Raw genomic sequence first — 18,808 nt, forward strand, 5'->3', positions numbered from 1 at the left:
CAGTTTGTTCTCAGTTTTTAACAGTCTCTTATGCTTTGGCTCTCTCCCCCTCTAACCTCTTTTTTTTTTTCCTTCCCCTCCCCCATGGGTTTCTGTTAAGTCTCTCAGGATCCACATAAGAGTGAAACCATATGCTATCTGTCTTTCTCTGTAGGACTTATTTCACTTAGCATAACACTCTCCAGTTCCATCCATGTTGCTACAAAGGGCCATATTTTGTTCTTTCTCATTGCCCTGTAGTACTCCATTGTGTATATAAACCACAATTTCTTTATCCATTCATCAGTTGATGGACATTTAGGCTCTTTCCATAGTTTGGCTATTGTTGAGAGTGCTGCTATAAACATTGGGGTACAAGTGCCCCTATGCATCAGCACTCCTGTATCCCTTGGGTAAATTCCTAGCAGTGCTATTGCTGGGTCATAGGGTAGATCTATTTTTAATTTTCTGAGGAACCTCCACACTGTTTTCCAGAGTGGCTGCACCAATTTGCATTCCCACCAACAGTGCAAGAGGGTTCCCGTTTCTCCACATCCTCTCCAGCATCTATAGTCTCCTGATTTGTTCATTTTGGCCACCAACAGTGAATTTTCTAATTTTACCTTCCTTTGTAGACTGGGTAGACTGAATCTCCCCAACAAGGTGCTGGTTCCTTTTTAATAGTCCCTTCCTCAGTTCATCTTTCTTCTCACATTTTACCATAAGCAGCAAGGAGAAACCAGGCTGTACCTTCAACAGTTTGCTTACAAATCTCCTCAGTTAGGGGCACTTGGGTGGCTCAGTCAGTTAAGTGGCTGGTTTCAGCTCAGGTCATGATCTTGCTGTTCATGAGTTTGAGCCCCACGTTGGGCTCTGTGTTGACAGCTCAGAGCCTGGAGCCTATTTCAGATTCTGTGTCTCCCTCTCTCTCTGCTCCTCCCTGACTCATGTTCTGTTTCTCTCTCAAAAATAAATAAATATTAAATTTTTTTCTTTAAATAAAAAGAAATATCCTCAAATATTCAAGCTCATAGCATATGAATTCTGCCTTCTTTCCCTCTTTTTTTTTTCCAGCTCTGTCCTTTATATTTCCTTGGTATTCACTAATGAAAATACGTGAAGGTTAAACCATAGCAGCAACCTTCATTACCCATCTTCACATTCCTCAGAGATTTCTTCACTTAGCCCTTCACTATTCTCTCCTTCACTCTCACTGCTACTGTCTTCTTCACTACCTTTATCATCTTTCTCAAGATTTTGAGATTCTTCCATCAGCAACATGTCTTTAATAAATGAGAAAAACTCCTTGGCCTCAGGATTTTCTCATTCATAGATAAGAGTCATCTGACATCATTTTTGCCAAATGGTAGTCTTGGCTCATTTCTGCTCTCAGAAATTCTGCCATTAACTCTAATGGGGCATGAGTATCTTTATTAGGGTTTACTGTCTTCATCATTATCTTCATTGTTGGTATCATCTTCACCATCATCATCTGTTGATTCAGGCAACTTATCATCAAAATCCTGAAGGCAATGTTCATTATTTTTCTCCTGCTCTGAAAGGACTGCATTTTTGCCCACTTGACCTGTGCCCTCTTATAAGAAGGAAGATGACCATAGCTTACTTAGACTGTAGATTTGTGTCTGTATTTTATTTTCAACAGTCTTTGAAGATACTCTATTTTCAGTATTCTTTAAAGAGGCTGTACTTTCAATAATTTTTGAAGAGACTTCCTTCTTTTCTGAGAATCTCCTAGCTACATTTAGGGAGACTTGTGTTGGTGAGGTACAAAGTTTGCTTGCCAATCTTGGTCTGAGTCCAAGGAGGCATTTATCTGACATTGCTTCATTTGGTTCAAGCAACACTTTTTCCTTTGGATCTAACACTAGCAATCTGCCATCCTGTCTATATTTTGGTAACTTTCTGCGTGCCACCTCAGCAGCTATGGAGCCCTAGAGCCTGAACCTGCTCATGGTTCTTTCACACTGCCTGTCCACAGAGCAGACACAGAAGGCCAGCCCAGCTCACATTTGGTGCCGAGTTTAGAGCAGGGAGCTGAGACACAGCATTACCATGGACACCTTTTTTTTTTCTTTAATATTTATTTAGTTTTGAGAGAGTGCAAGCAGGAGAGGGGCAGAGATAGGGGAACAGAGGATCTGAACAGGGATCTGCACTGACAGGCTGACAGCTGCAAGCCCAATGTGGGGCTTGAACTCATGAACCGCAAGGTCATAGAGAAAGAATGAGCAGGGGAGGGGCAGAGAGTGAGGGAGAAAGAGAATCCCAAGCAAGCTCCATGCTCAGTACAGAGCCCGACAGAGGGCTCAGTCTCACAAACTGTGAGATCATGAGTTGGACACTCAACCAACTGAACCACCCAGGTGCCCCCAAATTCTGCTTTCCACACAACAAAGAAAACACAATTCGGCCAAGTTTTCTACCACTATGTAACAGGGATAACCTTTGCTCCCATTTCCAATACATGTTCCTCATTTCCTTCTGAGCTCTTGCCAGAAGTACTTTTAATGTCCATTTTCCTATATGTATTCACTAAGACCACAGGCGCTTTCTCCTCTGTGTTGTTCCCATCTTTGTGAGTTTCTCATCAGAATATAGACTTTGATTATAATGTGCCTCAAAATTCTTTTAGCCTCTGCCCATTACCCAATCCCACAGCCATTCCCACAATTTTAGGTATTTGTTACAGTAGCATCCTAATTCCAGGTAGCAAATTCTGTGCTAGTTTCTGAGGGATACCTTAAAAAGTAACACTACATTGCTGACTTAGAACAAGGAAATTTATTCTCCTATAGTTTTGAAGGCCAGAAGTCTGAAATCAAGACTGTGCTCCTCCTCTGAAGGAGGGGGAGAATATTTCCCTGTCTCTTCTAGGTTCTGGTAGCTCCAGGTGTTCCTTGGCTGTGGGTGCATAACTCCAAGATCTGCCTCTGTCTTTTCATTGCCTTCTCCTCTTTGTCAGTATCTTCCCTTCTATCTCTTATAAGGACAATTTTCATTGGATTTAGGGCATGCCCACCTGTATAATGCAGGATGAACTTATCTTGAGATCTTTAATAATTATATTTACAAAGACCATTTTTCCAAATAATTTCATATTCACAGGTTCTGAGGGCTAGGATATGGATGTACCTTTTGGGGGGCCACCATTCAACTGACTACACATCCCAGAAATATTCTCACCTAGATTCATGTGAGTCTAAACCAGAGATATTCACTGCAGCATTGTTTGTGGTTGTCGGGAGATGGATGCCCACCACTAGGACAGCATGTAGGTATAATATGGTGGATGCTCACTGACTGCCCATGTGCACCCTACATTTCCCAGACTCAACAAAGTTGGTTAGGGCCATATAATGGTTTTGGTCAATGTGTTGTGAGTGGCAGTGACATGTGTTACTTCTAATCTGAGGAACACAATAGTGGGTATGAATTTTCCATGCTCTCTCCTTCCCTGACTCAACAACCCTGTAAGAAATGTTGCCAGTGCCATAGCTATGAAATACAAGTGGTGCAGATCCCTGAATCACAGCTTGAAAAGGCTGCCTGGAAGAATGGCCAGACCTACAGAGGATTCTGCATGAATGAAAAAATACACTTTTATGTGTTAAGCTACTGTGATTGATTTGGGGGTTGTTACATGAGCATAGCACCGCCTACTTTGAATAATGTGTAAGCCATGAAATACTACCATTTGTTAGGAGCAACAGATCAGAAATACATAGCCTCACAGATAGATCTTAAAAACACAATGCTTAATGAGAAATCAAAAGAGAAAATGAGATATAGAACATAATATCACTTACAAATTTTAAAATAAAGGCAAACAAATAAAATGCCCATTTCACAAGAGCACATCTAAATTTTTAAAAATATAATTAAAAGGGAGGTGGGGGAGAGGAATGAGAATGGGGTGAAAAGGAAATCAATCCTTCTATCAAATAAGGGACTTGCCAGTTCTAATTACAATAATATTCCAAGATCTGAGGAAGATGATTAACCAGACAGAGAGTCTCCTCCTCAGGGCTAAGACAGAAGCTGGGGTGTTCTGGCCTAAGGTGATGCCCCAGAAAAAAGACAGAAGAGTAGCTTGGGATCTGCTGAGAGTTTAAGTGGTGAGGATGAAAAAGAAAAGAGCCAGCAAAGGAGCCTGGGGAAGAGGAAGACTTAGAAAAGTTGAGAAAGTAAATAGCCTAGATGAAGTGTAACAGGATCCTAACAAAGAATGTGGCTAAGGGAGTGAAAATGAAGGTGTGGATAAAGGTATTGGACTAAATAAAACACAATTAAATCCAACACCTCTACCAAGTCCTACAACTCCACCATGACATGGCTCTCTTCATCTCTCCTTGACCCACTACTCTCCATACAGTGGTCTCTCACTTTTACAAAGTCTCAGGGGCCAGACACTTGCAGTTCCCTTTATCTCAAACAATTACCTCACCGTTCCCGCCCCCATCTTTCCATGGCTTTTCAGTCAAGTAGGTGCTCTGAGAGGTTCTTTCTGACCACACTTCCTAAACTGGCCTTCCCATCACTCTCTTTCCCATTCATTTACTTTCTTCATAGCCTGCTTATTGTCTGAAAGTAGAATGATCTCTTCATTATCATCTCTCTCCACACAAAACCTCAAACTCCATAAAAGCAGGACCCTGTCTGGCTTAATCCTTACTGTATGCAGAGTGGTTGGAACATTGGATGGCACATGGTAGGTGACTCTGATAAGTTCAGCCCAACTGATGGGGTGCACAGAGCTGCTAATAACAAGTGAGACAGGAATAGTGAGAAAAGGAGGATGTTTTGAGAAATAGACAATGAGTTCAGTTTTGTCAATGTTGAATTTTGAGGGAGCCTGTGACATATCCAGGTGTAGCTTTCCAATAGGTCATGAGTCAAAAACTAGGAGAGACCAATAGATTTGAGAGCTGTTGGCAGTCACAGTTGAAATTGTAGGGGAAGAAAAAAAACTTTTTACTCTACCCTCTTAGGTTCATTGACTGGAGTCCTTAGAATCAGACTGACAAAAGACAGATGAAAGGAGAAGAGACATACAAATTTCATTTGATGTTAATTTTTATGTAACATGAGGGCCTTCTTAGAAAAGATGTGAAGAGGGGCGCCTGGGTGGCGCAGTCGGTTAAGCGTCCGACTTCAGCCAGGTCATGATCTCGCGGTCCGGGAGTTCGAGCCCCGCGTCAGGCTCTGGGCTGATGGCTCAGAGCCTGGAGCCTGTTTCCGATTCTGTGTCTCCCTCTCTCTCTGCCCCTCCCCCATTCGTGCTCTGTCTCTCTCTGTCCCCAAAATAAATAAACGTTGAAAAAAAAAATTAAAAAAAAAAAAAAAAAAAAAGAAAAGATGTGAAGAACCAAAGAAGTGGATAGGCCTGAGAGCTTATACATCAATTTTAACAAAGAATGATGAATTATAGAGATGTAACAAGACAAAGGAAAAGGTTTTGGGGGCTTCTGGGGATTGCAAAGAACGGGGAAGTAAATATATAAAGGAAAGTAATTAATGGAAGACAAAGGTTATCTTAGTAAGGTTTTTTGTGCTGATTTTTCATCTTCTTCATGGCCATAAAACTTCCCCAGGAGAAGGGATTTATGGCAGTCCTTATTTCTCAGGCGTTTCTGCTTTTAGACAGATAAAATAAGCTTTAGAAAGATTTCTTTCTATATCTGTTGAATCTCAAATGTCTTTAGCTCAAAATAATTTTTATGCCAAATCGGCATATTTTGGGGTGGTATATTCTGATTCCCTTCAAAACCAGGAGGAGAGATTAGGTAGTAGAAAAAGAGAGAACACCACAATTGAATGAGGTCATAGTATACAATGCTTGAAAGCCACTGTGGAACCTAATCTCAGATTCCAAGAGATCTGCCTCTGATTCTAAGCTAAAAATATAGCATCAAGATTTCAGTGCATTTGCCCATTGTCTGGCACAGTGGGACAGATGCAATTCCTGCCATCCAGGGAGTTTATGCTTAGCTAAAACATTCCATGCATGCTGAAATTAGGGTAGGCACAGCTGGGTCCCTGGAACACCAACTTGAAGCCCCTCCTGCCTAAAAACCATTGTTCTATCTTGGAGTCCCCCCAACAGAGCCCTTTGGTCACCTGAGGCTGCAGAGATTGAAACATTGCAGGAGCCTGGGAATGCAACACTTCTGAACAGAAAGCTAATAGTTCTGTTCAGATCAAGGTGGCCTTTAAATAATCTACATCAACCACAGTCTTCTTACCCAAAAGTTCTAGACTCAGAGCAAGTTGCCAACAGACACACTGAAAGAAGAAGGAAAATGCTGAGCCTGGGGACTAAATCAATTCTTATTCCTCATTGCATATTAGAATCATCATGGGAACTTTAAAAACAGACACACCACCTAAGTCTCTCCTCACACCAATTATTATTTTTTTATTAAAAAATTTTTTTTAATATTTACTTAATTTTGAGAGAGAGAGAAAAAAAAATGAATGAGCAGGAGAGGGGCAGAGAGAGACAGAGACACAGAATTTAAAGCAGGCTCCAGGCTCTAAGCTGTCAGCACAGAGCCTGATGCCAGGCTTGAATTCACAGATTGCAAGATCATGACCTTAGTTGAACTTGGATGTCCTACTGACCGAGCCACCCAGGCGACCCTCTCCTCACACCAATTAAATGAGAACCTTTGGGAGACAGGGATATGCTTAAAACACTACAGGTGATTCTAATCAGTCATGGATGAGAAAAAATGGCTTTGAACTATAAAAACGTGTCGCTGGAAAATTTTCCTTTCTCCCTTCCCTCCTTTCTTTCCTGGAAATAGAAGACATAAAAGAAATCTCAGCATGTATGCCTCACCCAGGCCAGACTTGGGTGATCAGCACCACTTTGAGCTCTGCCTATGATTGGTGGTTGAATGAATCAGTCATCTCCTGTTCCCAAGGAGCGACTGGGCAAAAAAAGGTCCACTGAGAAATCAGAGGGAAGGAGGGAGAGTAGATCAAGTCCCGCAGACAGCAGGATAACTTTGGTGGGTGCTGACTTGTTCAACTGGTATTTCCCCCCCGCCCACCCAACCTTCCCACCTTCCCCTTTGTCATAAGGGATGATCTTAAGAACTTTAGACACCACCAGTAAGAAGTCAAGTCCAGAATTAATTTTTGGACTTCTTTAAAACAATGAGTGGCTTAAAATCCCAGGAATGGGAATCATGCTGACCTTAAATGCTGTGTTGGATGATAATTAAAAGCATTTGGCACAATCCACCACTGCATCCTTCTTGAAGCCACCTTCTTAGTGACAGGATACATTCCACATTGTTCTCCTGTGTTTCTAAGTAATGGCTCCCTCTCCGTTGCCTTTACTGCTCCTCTTCCTTTCCACACTGGCCTCACACTTTTCTTGGAGGATACCCAAGGCATCTCTGTAGAGCTATAAAATTCCTCAGGACAGCTTGAAGCATAATTCAGCCCTATCCCCTCATTTTATAGGACTGAAAACCAAAGCCCAAAGAAGGTAAGTGATCTGCCCAAAGTCATAATTAGTGATAGGGTCAAGAGTAGAATTCATGTTTCCAGAATTCCATCTGCTTTCACTGCTTAATTCGCCTTAACACTGACTTGACACAGGAGGAAAAACACCAGCCAAGTGTTGATTTGTATGAAGTTCCTTCTTTCCAGTCTCCTAAATTCTTGCTCTTCAAACTACAGTCCACTGGGGCGCCTGGGTGACTCAGTTGGTTGAGCATCCCACTTTGGTTCAGGTCATGATCTCGCGGTTTATGAGTTCGAACCTGACGTCAGGATCTGTGCTGACAGCTCAGAGCCTGGCGCTGCTTCGGATTCTGTGTCTCCCTCTCTCTCTGCCTCTCTCCCACTCACAGTCTGTCTGTCTCTCTCTCAAAAATAAATAAACATTAAAAAAATTTAACAAAATACAGTCCATAGACTAGTAGTGTAAGCCTCACCCAGACATACTAAATGAATCATAATCTGCATTTTAACCATATCACTAGGTGATTCTAAGGCACATTTAAATTTAAGAAGTACTTTTGTAAATTAGCATTTGGATATTCAATCATGCAGAGATTCAAGTACTTATTTAACACACGCTGTATAAAGCAGGATGATAGCCATTGAGAAGGTGATAGCACCAAAAACAAACAAACAAACAAACAAACACAAACAAACAAAAACGAAACACCACAAATAGAATTTAATTATCTTAAAAATTTCAGAAATAATGACAAATTGAGGTATTTAGTTGGAAACCAATGATACAGGCAGATCTGATAGCCTGGTTTCTATATCAAATAATTCTGGACTTAAATATTGTAATTATTAAAAAAATAAAAATTTAAACACCGATCATCCTGGTATTAAGTGCATATGTCGAATTCCAATGCTCCCAAACCACTCTTCATTGCAATCCAAAGCCGTTGCTTGAGTCAAAACCACCATGATGTAGGAATGACTCTGTGTTCCGGTCAAGGACTAAGCACCAGTTCCATTCTGGCTATTGTAAAACTCCTGGCACAGAATAATTGCTGCACTATTTCCAATTTCCTTGATCTTCCTGTTGTCAAAAACTCATTTCTGGTATGGATTCAAGCAGGCCCAAATCACACCTGATGTCTGCCAACTTTCCTTCCCTCTTTTCTTATTAACTGAGTTTTGCATCAAGAGTTTTGGCCTTTCCTCGTCTCTTGGCAACAGAGTTTCCAGAGGAAGTGCAAGAGCAAGGGCATACACAAAGACTGTAACCAAACAAAGGCAGAGAGGATAAAGGTATCCAGAGTGAAACACAAAACTTGTGAATGGGGCCCCTTTGGTAAAATGAGAGTATTTATCAAATCCCAGGCATTACAGCTCCTGTGCTCTCTACTCTAGCACTATTTTTGTGTGCTCAAATAATGGCACTTGTAACAATCTAGGTGACTCTAATTGACAGCTGATTATAAATAAGATCAAGGGCTAACTCATGGAAACAAAAGACCTTGTAATAAATATACTAAGATCAAGGGCTAACTCATGGAAACAAAAGTCCTTAGAATAAATATACTTGGAAGGAAGAGCAACACGTGTACAAAACAGTAATGTCAATTCAAGCCAGGATGTGACAGTAACCAAGTGAGGGACGAAGATGAAATGTGTGACAGATGCTGAAGGGAAAGGCCCAGACTCAAGCAAGGAGAGGATTGTATTTTTCTCTCTGCAGACTGGCCTCTTTTTTTGCTTATCTATAGTTATGGTGGGCAGAAGATGGGCACCCCACAGCTTCCCAGTTTACACATTATCTGTGGAACTATAGAGAATGCCCGTGTCTCATGGTCATGACCACAAATACCCAACAGAGGAAATGACTGGTCTGATTTGTATCAAGGGCCCACCCCTGTGCCAATCAATCAGCTGAGGCCAGGATCTGTCAGCAATCCCTGACTGTCTGGGGACCATATGAGGGAAAAGGATCAATTCCTAGAACAGGGCATTTACCGTACTGGCTTATGAGCTGAAAAGATACCCCAGAAGGTATGCATCTGTTAGACAGAGATATATAGTGACAAATCCAAGTGTCAGCACCAAGCCCAGGAGTGGTTGCCTGAGCTGGATGGAACCTCACTGTCAGAATTGCCTACCAGCAAAGTGGCAACATTTAATAGATACTCAGGGGGAACAGTCACCAGAGGTTAAAATGCTGGAGTTCTCTCAAACCCTTCCCTTTATCTCTCAAGTCTGCTTACTAATCTGTATCTGGACATTTCCTGTCACTTCAGTGTCTTCTGAAACTTACTGTGTCCCACGGTCCCTACTCATAGAACAGGCACCTGTCTTCTGGTGCAAGTACATCTAGACCAGTGTCAGGAAAAGAAGCTGTCTAGCCCCTGGTCAGCCTTCTGTTTCCTCATTCCAGTCCCTTTCTGGGGTTTATTCTCTAAAGGATGAGAACAAATGGGATTATTCAATTACAATTACATTATGAACAAATGAACAATTACATTATGAACAATTACAAATACATTACATTGTATACAATAATATACAATTACATTATGAATGTAAAAATGCAAGTTTCCCTGTGGTTCCAGGCAGGTAAGGCCTGCAGTGAATCTGGGTCATGTTCTGAATCAGTTTCGATATTTTGATAAATACACTATCCAATAAACCTGCTAACTAATGTAAATTATGTGCTGATTATAGGTAATAAATTAATCCATGAGCTCAGGGATTTGAATTCCCAGCCCAAGCATCAAAAAATGACCTAGAAGCTTTTATGTGTGCCATGAAGGAAACCCTATTTTCTGTAGTTGCAGGGCTGATACTGTTTAAAATCAAATGTAGAACTTCCTCCTGTGATGGGTTGAATTATAACACAATTTTAACCCTCAGACTCTCAGGTAGTCTACTATTAAAGTGAGGGCATTGACTGGGAAAGAATGGGATCCTGTAAATTGGGATGGGGACAAGTAGGAAGACTCTGATGAAGTGAGGGACATTAGGTTCCTAAATTCTGACAAGTCTTCTTTGCCAGTGGAATAGGCCTCCCTACCCTCAATGAAATTGGCCTCTCCACCCTTAGTGGTATAGGCTTTTCCACGTCTGAGGGGATTAACTCTGCACTGTCCCCACTTCTGAGGGGATTAACTCTGCATTGCCCAGGGAAACTGTAATGCCCCCTCCCTTGAGGCAGCTGCCATGCAAGGCAATGCTAATTCTCTTCAGTACCCACCTCCACCACTCTTCTTTCCTTCCTCATGGGGATGTGCAGAAGCGCACTATATTACAAAAGAGCAGAGTTTTCTAATTTATACAGATAGAAATGAGGGGGACATTTAGTAGGAATGGATGCTAAGGATATGGAATAATGGTGGAAGGAGCATAAATTTATGGATATGGGCTCATTAGGCCAAGATTCTACATTTAATGTTGCAGCTTGGGGAATGAGAAAGGGCTCTAAAAGTTTGTTTGGTTGGTTGGTTGGCTGAAACATGGATTAAAAGGTGGCCCATGGTGAGTGAATTAGAAATGCCTGATCTAGGAGCACCTGGGTGGCTCAGTCGGTTAAGCCTCTTGATTTCGGCTCAGGTCATGATCTGACAGTTGATGAGTTTGAACCCCACATTGGACTCTGCATTGACAACACAGAGTCTGCTTAGGATTCTTTCTCTCCCTCTCTTTCTGCCCCTCCCCTGCTTATGCTCTCACTGTCTCTCAAAATAAATAAGTAAACATTAAAAAAATTTTTTTAAAAGAAAGAAATGCCTGACCTACTTAATTTAATGTAGAAGAGATTTAAAGGCAGAAAGATTGCAACATTATAGTGGATTTGTAATTTAGGACCTACTCACGCACACTGGGAGGGTCCAGAAGACATATATTTCACCGTGACTGTGAGAAATAAGTTTGTGAGGGGAGCCCTCTTCTCTGTAGGCCAGACTTTACAGTGGAAACTATAGCCACTCAAAGGGGAAACCTAAATTCAATGGGAGTAATTGGACCCTGAAGTGTCAGGATTTAAGTGACAGCACTCAACAGTCAAAGGCAAAGGGGGCATGATTACCATAATGGACAGCAGAATCAAAGCAGAAATCAGAATTGTCTGACTCATGAAGATCTTATGGCATTGGCTACCTGATCTTAGTGTTTCTAGAAGTGAAATAGACAGGAAGCTTACTAAATTCTTACTTGATCTGTACACACAGAAAAGTTCTAAGTCAAGTGAATAAAAGTCTAACCTGAATCATAAAAACAGAGGGTCATGGTCTCTCAGTTAATTCCCAGATTTGTTTATAGACCTAGAACCCCTTGAACGAAGGAAAGACTTCATTACCCTTAAGGAAAGACCATGGTATACTAACAAAAATTTATACTGCTGGGGCACTGGGTAGCGCAGTCAGTTAAACATCGGCCTCTTGATCTCAGCTCAGGTCATGATCTCACAGTTTGTGAGTTCAAGCCCACATGGGACTATGTGCGGATGGTGTGGAGCCTGCTTGGGATTCTGTTTCTCCTTCTCTCTGCCCTTCCCCAACTTGTGCTTGCATGCTCTCTTTCTCTCTCTCTCTCAAAATAAATAAATAAATAAAATTTTAAAAAATTATAGTTCTAATCTTTCTCCCAGCTATCCCCAGAGGGACCTACAATCTTTTTTCAGGGTATACCTGCATTAGAGAAAAGAAAATCATCAGACCTTTCAGGAACACTCTCCAAATAGACACTAATCCAAGAGACTCAAACAAACATCAGTGTGGCCCACTAGTCAGAGTGGGGGCTTATAAAGGCCAGGTGATCAGTGGAGTTTTAGCACAGGTCCCTCTCACAGTGGGTCCCTGAACCAATCCTGTGATTATTTCTCCCGTTCCAAAATCCATAATTGGAAATGGCAGAATCCCCACATTGGTTCCCTGACCTGTGGAGTGAGGGCCACTATGGTGGGAAAAGCCATGTGGAAGCCACTAGAACTGACTCTACCTAAGAAAAATAGAAAAAATAGTAAATCAAAAGCAATAATGCATTCCTAAAGGGATTGTAAAAACTAGTGCCACCATCAAGGACTCAAAGGATGCAGGGGTGGTGATTTCCACCACATCCCCATTCAGATGGATCTTGGAGAATGACAGTGGATTAATGTAAGCTTAACCAGGTGGTGACTCAAATTTCAGTTATTGTACCAGATGTGGTTTCATTGCTTGAGCAAATTTAACAAATCCCCTGGTACTTGGCATGTAGCTATTGATCTGGCAAATGCCTTTTTCTCTATCCCTGTCCATTATGCCCATGAGAAGCAGATTGATTTCAGCTGGAAAGGCCGGAATTATACCTTCAATGTCCTACCTCAGAGGTATATCCAGCCCTATGTCATAATTTAGTTCACAGGGATCCTGATCACCTTTCCCTTCTGCAAGATACCACACTGCTTCATTATATTGATGACATTGTGCTGATTGGACCTAGTGAGCAAGAAGTAGCAACTACTCTAGACCTACTGGTAAGATATTTGCATACCAGAGGTGGGAAATAAATCTAATATTCAGGGGCCTTCTACCTCAGTGAAATGTGTAAGGGTCCAATGGTATGGGACATGTTGAAATATTCCTTCTAATGTGAAGGGTAAGTTGTTACACCCGGCCCTTCCTACAGTGAAGAAAGAGACAATGTTTTGTGGGTTTCTTTGGGTTTTGGAGGCAACATATTCCTCATGTAGGCATGTCACCCTGACCCACTTACTGAGTGACCTTAAAAGCTTCCAGTTTTGAGTGGGCCCCGGAGCAAGAGATGGCTCTGCAGCAGGTCCAGGCTGCTGTGCAGGCTGCTCTACCACTTGGGCCATATGACCCAGCAGTTCCTATGGTGCTTGAAGAGTGCTTAGCAGGTGGAGATGCTGTTTTGAGCTGTTGGCAGGCCTCTATATGTGAATTGCACCATAGACTCTTAGGACTTTGGAGCAAATTCCTACCACCCTCCACAGATAAACACTCTTCTTTTTAGAAATGGCTCTTGGCTAGGCTACCGAGCCTTAGTAGAAACAGAACACTTAACCATGGACCACCAAGTTACCTGAGCTGCCTTCATGAACCAGGTGTTGTGGGTGTTATCTGACTGAGCAAGTCATGAAGTTTGGTATGTCCAGCAGCGCTCCATTATCACGTAGAAGTAGTGTATATGCAGTCGGGCCCAAGCAGGCCCTGAAGGCCCAAGTAATTTACATGAAGAAGTGGCCCAAATGTCCAGCATCCCCATTCATGCCATATTACGTTCTCTCTCCCAACCTGCATGGTCTCATGGGGAGTTCGCTATGACCAGTTGACAGAAGACGTAAAATTCAGGCCTGGTTTATACAGATGCTTCTACATGGTATGCTGGCACCACTTGAAAGTGGACAATTGCAGCACTACAACCTCTTTCTGGGACATCCCTGAAGGACAGTAGTGAAGGTCAATCTTCCAAGGGGCAAATCTCTGGGCAGTGCACCTGGTTCACTTTGCTTGAAAAGAGAAAAATGACCAGATATGTGACTATATATTGATTCATGGGTCGTGGTCAATGTTTGGTTGGGTGGTCAGGGACTTGGAACATGATTACATAATTGGTGACAAAGAAACTTGGGGAAGAAGTACATGGGTAGACCTCTCTGAATAGGCAAAACAAAGGAAGATATTTGTTCCCCATGTAAATACTCACCAAAGGTTTACCTCAGCAGAGGAAGATTTTAATAATTGAATGGACAGAATTAAGCACACTGTGAATACCATAAGTCTCTGTCCCCAGTCATCACTGTCATTGCCCAATGGGTTCATGAACAAAGTGGCCATAGTGGCAGGGATAGACGTTCTGCATGGGCTCAACAACGCGGGGTTCCACTCACGACAGCTGACTTGGCTAAGTCCACCACTAAGTGCTCAATCTGTTAGCAGCAGACACCAACACTGAGTCCCCTATATAGCACCATTCCCTGAGGCGATCAGCCAGCTACCCTGTGGCAGGTTGATTATATCATGGAAGAGACAGTGTTACTGGAATAGACACTCTGGATAGAGATTTGCCTTCCCTGCATACAATGCTTCTCCCCCAAGCAACCATCCATGGACTTTCAGAATGCTTTATCAATCATCATGGTATTCTACATAGCATGGCTTCTGATCAAGAAAATCATTTCACAACAAAAGGAATATGGCAATGGGTCCATGCTCATGGAATTCACTGATCTTACCATGTTCCTCACCCCCTAAAGCAGCTGGCTTAATAGAACGTTAGAATTGCCTTTTGAAGACTCAGTTACAGTGCCAGCTTGGTGGCAATACCTTGAAGAGCTGAGGCAAAGTTCCCCAGAAGGCTAATATATGGTGCTGTTTCCCATATAACCAGGATTCTTGGGTCCAGAATCAAGGTGTGGAAATGAGAGTAGCACTGTTTTCTATTACCCCTAGGAACCCACCAGCAAAATGTTTGCTTTCTGTTCCCACAACTTTATTCTCTACCAGCCTAGAGATCTTAGTTCCAAAGAGAGGGACACCACCAGCAAGAAACACAGCAACGATTTCATTGAACTAGAAATGCCATCTGGCCAATTTGGACTCCCCATGCCTTGAAATCAACAGACAAATAAGGGAATTACTATATTGGCTGGGGAAACTGGACTGCTACTCCACCATAGAAATAAGGAAGGATATATCTGGAATACAAGAGATTCCTTAGGGCATTTCTTAGTATTACCTTGTCCTATGATTAAGGTCAATGAAAAACTACAAGGACTCTAATTATCACGAGTATTTCCTCCATTATGTCATGAATACATTTGTGTGCGTGTGTACATTTGTTTTCTTTCTTCTCATGTTCTCTTATGTAAAATAAGATATACTGACTTTACAACAGTAGTTAAGTATTGCTAACTTTACATCATAGTAGTTAAGTTGTAGGATATCACAAAGAGTAAATACTGTTCAATGAGTTTACCTCCTCTTCTGGGGAAGAGGTTAGTGCATTTTCAGTTATATGCAGGATAGTTATATCATGTTGGGTAGAATCATGACCTTGTTATTGTCTTTATTTGCATATTAAGTATAGTTTAAGGAGATGCTTGTGGGTGCCAACTTGATAAAGTGGGGGGACTTGGGATGATTTATTTTTATGTGCCAACTTGACTGGATTATAGGGTGCCCAGATATTTGGCTAAACATCATTTCTGAGTATGTCTGTAAAGATATTTCTGGGTGAAATTAGTATATTAATCAGTGGACTTGGGAAAGCAGCATGCCCTCCCCAGTGTGGGTGGGTATCAACCAATCCACTGAGGGCCTGAATAAAACAGAACGGTAGAGGAAGAATTTGACCATTTCTTTCTGATTGCTTGACTGGGACATTGATGTTTTCCTGCCTTAAGCATTCCTCATTTTCAGATGTTGAAACTTGGACTGGAATCTATATCATTGGTTCCCCTGGTTCTGAGTCTTTGGATTTACACTAAATCATACCATGGGTTTCCCTCGGTTTCCAGCTTATGGATGGCAGCCTATGGGACTTCTCAGCCTCCATAATTGCATGGGCCAATTCCTTATAATAAATCTCTTCTTATATGTATATCCTATTGATCTGTTTGTCTAGCAAATGCTGACTAATACAACCTGTTAGCTGGCTCCCCTCATGATCCCAAGATGGCTGCCTCCCTCATGAGCCTAAGATAGCTACCAGAGTCCTAGGAGTCAAGTATTGGCTACATCCCCAGGATAGTTCCTCAGGTTTCTTTTTATCAAGGAAGAAAATATTTCCCAGAAGCCTCCAGCAGACTTCCCCTTATCTCATTAGCCAGAATCGTACCATGCACCCATGCTTAAGTCAATCACAGCCAAGAGGAATAGGACCACCATGATTGCCATAGGCCAAATAGAATTCATTCCCAGAACTGAGAAGGGGCCAGTTTCCCCTGAAGTATATGACTATCTGATACCCAAAACTTTGGAGTTCTATTAGCAAGAGCTAGAGGTACACAATTAATGGTGTCCACCACAGCTCCAACTTCTAGAAAGGCGTTTCCAGTCTAAAAAAGAAGATGCCTGTCTTATCAAACAAAAGTAGAGCCCGGATTAGGAAGTTGCTTTCAGTCAGCCACCTGTCCTGTCCAAGCTATGTGAACAGCCCAGTTGTGCTGAACTGTGAGATGATAATAAGAGTAATAATGACAACTTAATAACAATTTCTGAGCACTCTCCATATACCACACTCTGGACTAAGTGCATTACACACAATTGGGAATGCTGTGCGGGGGGACAGGACAAGGGCGAAGCAAGCAAGGCACTGAATTTAAGGAGACACACTCTCAGGGTGGTGCACATGTGAGTTGGCACTTGAGAGTGAGTGCCTCCTTAACTTTTGTGCTCTAGGGTCCTTATATGCCTCACCCTAATTTCAGGCCTGATACTATGTTGTGCCACCCAGGCCCAACACTCCATTTAGAATTAAGGCATCCATTCCCCCAGCTGCTGGGACTACAGGTGGCTGAGAGTTCTAAGCCGACATCTTGGTGAGGGAATTGCCCTCAGCTGAAGACAGCTGCCTTGTCCAAATTCTCATCCCTTCCTGGGGGCAGTGCCTACCCAATGACTGTTAAATGCAGAGGTAGGAAGGCCCAGTACTTTTGCATCAAGTCGGGTAAACTCTGCAGGGTCATTCCATATCCAGAGCAGCCCACAGGATCCACTAAGGCCTTTTTTGTAACTGCATTGCAATTCAGCTTCTCCTTCTGCCCCATCTTATTCCCTTCACTCACAAAGGCACTTCCTAATTACCTTTTAGCATACAAATCTTTATCTCAGAGCCTGTTTCTTAGTGAACTTGTATGGCAACCGTTGGGGTGGAGCAGGAGAGGTCTGGAAAAGCAGACATTAGAATATGCTACCACAAGGACCTCATCCACAGTGGTAAGATGAAGCACTGATAGACCCTGAGATGCATTGATAGGACTTTTAAAACTTTCTCTAGGGTGAAGTAGGGTGGGAAACAGTGGAAGGGTATGTGTTGGCAGGTGTAAGGTGTCAAGCATTTGAGATGTGGGGTAGATAATAATTCAAGGACTATGGAATTGGATGGCTATTGCTGGGAAAAGAGATGCATTGGAGAAAAACCATAAAAGACTAAGTATGATTAATTACTAATTAAAGCTAAATGTTAATACCAGAAGTCTTCTTTGGAAGCATATAAAGAAACTCTCATATCTTACAGCCAGGGGACAGAGAAATCTGAGTGTCAGATTCAGGACTCAATTATAAGAATAGCAGAGCCCCAGAGGATATTGAATTCTCAACCCAGAACGTATTCCACATCAGAATTTGGTCTCTGATTAGGAAGGGGTGAGCCACTGACACTTGGGATGGAAACACCTCCACTGATGCACTAAAAAATCTGAAATCCCCAGATTTCCCTAAACATTTTGGGTCTGCAGAATTGGTTCACCCTTTCTGCCAAAGGCTAGCACTCAACACTTGCCTGAAGACAATGCAAGGGATCTACTTGCGTAACAACACATGCTGCTCTCTGGAAGACAGCCCCAAAGAGAGCCCCAGTGGTCCCAGTTTCCTGATACAGCCACTCTTCTCTAGCCTCCTTTTGCTCTGAATGGAACTGACTTTTTTAACCAAAAAGTTAGTTTTAACCAAAAATTTTTTTTTCTTTTTTCTTTTTTTTGGGGGGGGGAGTTAAGGGGGTCATCACCCACTCTGGGGAAAGCCAGCTGCTATGCTGTAAGGATACTCAAACAGAATTATGGATGGGGCACCTTGGTGGCTCAGTCGGTTAAGCATCCAACTATGGCTCAGGTCATGATCTCACAGGTCATGATCTCACGATTCATGGGTTCGAGCCCCATCGTGTCGGGCTTTGTGCTGATAGCTCAGAGCCTGGAGCCTGCTTCAGATTGTGTGTCTTCCTCTCCCTCTGCCCCTTCCCCACTCCCACTCTGTTTCTCTCTCTCTCTCTCAAAAATAAATAAACATTAAAAAAATTTTAATCAAAACAAAAAGGCATTATGGAAAGATCCACAAGGCAAGGAACTGCAATAAATAGCCAGCAAGCAACTAAGACCTCCTGCCAACAGCCATGTTATGAGCCTTCCTGGAAGCCTTCAAATGAATACAGCTCCAGGCAACATCTTGACTGCAATTCATGAAAGACCCTGAGCCAGAAACACAGAGCTAACCCACACCCAAGTTCTTGATCCACAAAAACTGTGAGATAATAAATTTTGTTGTTTTAAGATGCTAGATTTTGAGGTAATTTGTTACACAACAATAAATAACTAATATAGGCTCTCAGGATCTATTCCCATCTAGGTCATCAG

General features: G+C 42.3%; 1 pseudogene; it reads right to left on the bottom strand.

Annotated features, from left to right (window-relative positions):
• Positions 1–1,125: 1,125 nt before the first annotated feature.
• Positions 1,126–17,224, bottom strand: LOC124523433 (glutamate-rich protein 2-like; annotated as a pseudogene).
• Between the last annotated feature and the right edge of the window lie 1,584 nt (positions 17,225–18,808).

This window comes from Lynx rufus, unplaced genomic scaffold (assembly GCF_022079265.1).
Source record: "Lynx rufus isolate CCGP_SWC_20201006 ecotype Redwood Valley unplaced genomic scaffold, mLynRuf1.p SCAF_4, whole genome shotgun sequence".
Classification (NCBI taxonomy): Eukaryota; Metazoa; Chordata; class Mammalia; order Carnivora; family Felidae; genus Lynx; species Lynx rufus.